A 4,607-nucleotide genomic window follows, 5' to 3' on the forward strand; every position below is an offset into this window, starting at 1 on the left:
AAACTTACTATTGGAAAACAATAATCTATAATGTAAAACAATATTGACTAGTAACAGCCATACCAGTTGAATATTTAAATCTGCTCACAACATTAAAAACAAGATTAATTTTTTTTTAAGTGAAGAGACTGCTTTCATTGTATGTTGTGTCACTGTTATTTACATGACTGTCATGAAATGATTATACTAATTAAAATTGTAAACTCATATTTATATACAGGGTGTTGATGGTAAAATAAAATCACAAATGATAAGCTGAAAAAATGCCAAAATAAAAAGCAAAACAATTTCATTATGCTTTTATAATCAGATGATAGGTATAAGATTAACATTATCAGTAGAAGCAAATGATACAAGGAAGAAGCAAGCTTATACAGTATCAGGGGAAAAAAAAAAAAAAATTCCACATCATCTCTCCACCTCCTCTATAACTTGCCTATATTCTTCCTTAAATTTATTCAAACTGTGAGTTAATCCCAACAACCAGTTACTTTCTGGCTAAAAGAAAATTTCCACATCATTTATCTTGCACCCATTCTTTTCCTATTTAAATTTGCCCCCTTCTATGCATCATTCCAGAAAAAAGTAAGACAGTCATCAGCATTTAGTCTACTCAAGACATTTAAAGCTTGAGCACTTCTATCAGACCTCCTTGCCTAATTTCCAAGCACTGAAATTTTTAAAAACTGAAGTTTTTCTTGGTAAGGGTACACCATTTTCACTGAATAATCTTGTTACTCTTTTCTGCACCCATTCCACCAGATCCACATCCTTCCTAAAATGAAACTTTCAAACCTGTATGCAGTACTCAAAGTGACCTAACTATTGCCTTATACAAGTAAGATAATCATTTGATGACAATCACATAAATATCAAGTGGTTAACTATAACAAAGAAGGAGAGTGCAGAAAGGGGATGATTACGCTGAAAATCAGTGTTATAACATATATTGTTTATTGAGTTTGTTTACTGAGGAGAAAACATTCACTGTATTTAGTTTCCACATTTAAAATTTTCTCTCAACTAGTTCTTTTATTTAAATAATATTAGAATTATTATACAGGGTGGTCCATAAATAAGAAAACTAATTTATAACCTTTTTTTATTGTTTCAGAATAATCTGAACATAGGAAAAGTATTATGAGCCTTACAATGAAAGGATAGGTCTGAAATTGTAAAGTGGCATGCAAAATATGAAAATGCTGAAGAAGTTGCAAGGCAGTTCAAGAAGTTTGATGCAGCAGGAACAGTGCACAGCCCACCAAAACCTGGTAGACCTAGTATTTCAAAGACATCTATCAAATTTGTAACTTGTACGAGGGGATATTGAAAGAAGTCTGAAAAAATCTTAGTGAAAGCAAAGTTGGAACATAAAAACCTAAAACAAGCTTAAATAGAATCATAAAGGAACTTAAATACAGGGTTTATCTGTATTGCTACAAAGTTTTAATGAGGATGACCCAGAGAAGAGTGGAATTTGCTGAAGGTTTTTGGCCATGGGTGTTTATAAACCAACGCAAATATCATTGACAATGTGTTGTGGACTGATGTAGCCTCATTTAAACTAAATGGAACTTAATTGCCATAATTGTTTATTATTCTGTTAACAAACCCCATTTATTCTTTAACAAAGATTTAAATGTTCCTGGCTTGGCAGAAGTCTGGGCTGGAATTTGGACAAAGTGTTCTCAGACCTTTTTTTCTTTGAAGGAACCATGACAAGAGAAAGCTACCAGAAATTGCTAAAAGACAAAATAATTCCTTTAATGCAGTCCAAAATCAATTTTGCATTTCTTTTTTTTATGCAGGATGGAGCACCAGCCCACTCTGCAAAAACTGTCTGCAAAATTCTTAGGCAAAAAAAGTTCCCAGGTCAATAGATTAGATGGCAGGGTTCCATTGAGTGACTACTGCACTTCCTAGATTTAACACCCTGTGATTACTTTTGTGGGGATTCTTAAAGAATAAAGTATTTAGTAATATTAGCATTAGTAGAGGCATATAATGCAAGAAAGCAAGCTTATAGAGCTTGCTTTCTTGCAAGCTCTATAAGCTTGCAAGAATGCAAATATGCACAGGTCTCCAATGGAACTTCGGGGTCAATAGTTAAGAGAATTTGAGAACATTTCTGATGAATTGTGCCTTGCTGTGTGTTGCTCTGTGTCCAAAAGACTACAATTTTGTAAAGACCAAAATGGCAGACATATTGTATTATATTTTTTAAGTTTATGTATTCCTTTTCTATTTTGCTAGCAGTAATTAAAATATATATTTAAAATAGTGTTGTTATTTGTAGTCAAGCATGTTGACTTATGGACCATCATGATTATTAGGAGACCCAAACCTATATGCAGAACTCAAGATGGCCCAACTATTGCCTTATACAAGTAAAATAATCATTTAATAACAAATGTGTAAATTTCTAGTGGTGAACTATAGCAAGGAAGGAGAGGAGTGCAGAAAAGGGATGATTAAGCTGGAATCAGTAGTGTCAGAGATGCAAAAATTCATTTCATTTAGTTTCCATATTTAAAATTTCCTTTCAATCATTATTCCACTAGCTCTCTCATTTAAATAACATCAGAGAATTAATACTAGGATTATTGTATATTAGGAGACCCATACTGCTGAAAAGGGCTACTGTGAAAGTAACTACTACTTTTAATCTGATCAGTGTACTTTAAGATTATTTTAGCATTTTAATATATAATTTATGAAGTATCTAATTTTTTTCTGATTTAAAAATTGCTCTAAAAGTGTGTGCATTTGGAGGGGGAAGGTTGTGTAGAGGTTAAAATTAAAAGATGTAATTAGAATTTAATAGTTAATTTCTTATATTGCAAAATGCTTTTTATGTAATACTTAAATAATGTTCAAGCATTACATAAAAAAAAGGTGGGTTACATGAATTAAAACGTTTGCCTGTCTATTGCACCCTGTGTAGAAGATCTGATCAAAAAATTCTAAGGCTTTATTTATTGCAAAAGAATGGCTGGAGGCAGAAATAAAAATTGAAGAGCAGCCATAGAGGAAGGGTCCCCACATTGCTGGCTTGAGCCACTTCAGGCTCCACCAAACCAGTAACAAACAGTGAAGTTCAGGCATGTCTTGGACCCCTGTTGCAATCATAAAGGATATAAGTGATATAACACATGTGAAAAATTTTATTTTAAGAAGGGAGAAGCATGGAACAGAAATTTGCCAAATGTTAAGAACTGCATTTGCTGATACTTGTTTAAGCAAAGTTGTCTATTAATGGATGAAACTGCAAAAATGGCTGTGAATTTGTTGAAATGACTAACAGCCAGGTCAATCTTCACCTTTAAATAGTGATGAAATGGTTATTAAAATGTGTGAAAAATTCACTGTGATTAATAATAACTAACAAAGAAATTGTTGAAGAGCTGAGGATCTCCTCTAGATCATGACAGATGATTTTGACCAAAACCTTGGCATGCATCAAGAGACAGAAAAATTTGTTTAAAGACCCTTGAAATGATGACCAAAAGGTTCATCAACAAGAACTGTATAACAAGAAATAAGGGTAGAAATTGATCCTCTTTCATCAACAGGCGATTAAACCCGAGTGAATAGCTATGAACAGGAACTGCATTTTGATGACTGGAATTTCAAAGTAAAATTCCAGTCGTCCTGTTTCTCTTTCCCAAATTCAAAATGAAGCTAAAAGGATAAAGATCTGGTGACATTCTAACTATCCAACAAAAATGCAACAGTGGAACTCAATTGGCTCATAGCTGAAGGCTTCCTGAAGTGGCAGGAATATATTTTTAAATTGGGATACTTGCATATCATCAGGTAGAATTGCTTTATCAGGGAATGCTTATAAAAATGTTTTATGTAACCTAATGTTTTTTTTTTTTAGATATATAAAGTTTTCAAATGTTTTGATCAGCCTATGTATATTTTTGTTATACATTTTTGCTAATCACTATAACTGCATATGCATATTAATTAAACTCTTAAGTATAAAAAAAATATGAGAAATATGTGAGGAAGCACTGAGTACAGATTATATGGTAGTCACTCACTGTAATATCAGGCTGATGGAATTGAGAAAGGTTTGTAACAAAAACTTGCAGCACAAATATATATGTAGTGCTGTGTGGAATAAATATTCAAACATCAAAAGAAAAGATGCTGGAAAGGACAGCTTTTTTTTTTTTAGGGGTTGAGATGGATGGAATAATGACAAGAGTTTGGTATTGGAGTAGGCACAGTTCAACAATTTAAGGAATATTCATTTTGTAACAGATGATCATTATAAATACCCATATGTATTAACAGATTTCATATGGGAAGAAGAAAATATAAAACAGTAAAGGTTAGTTTCAGTGAGCTTGTACAATTGGAGGATCTTATAATAGAAATAATATCTGGTTACTGAATAGTGATAAAAAGTTTATCTTGATTGCTATCTCACAAGTTAGATTACATTTTGTACATTATTGCACAACTTGAAAATTTTTTTCTTCTAGGCTTAAATTTTGGCTAATTCACAGTTCAGTTGACACTAATCAACATATGCAACATCGTTTCAATTTCTAGTAAGACATTTCAAAATAAGGAAATTAAAAAGAATTTGCAAT

This window comes from Mastigoproctus giganteus, chromosome 12, assembly GCF_048544385.1.
Source record: "Mastigoproctus giganteus isolate SK-2022 chromosome 12, ASM4854438v1, whole genome shotgun sequence".
NCBI classification, from domain to species: Eukaryota; Metazoa; Arthropoda; class Arachnida; order Uropygi; family Thelyphonidae; genus Mastigoproctus; species Mastigoproctus giganteus.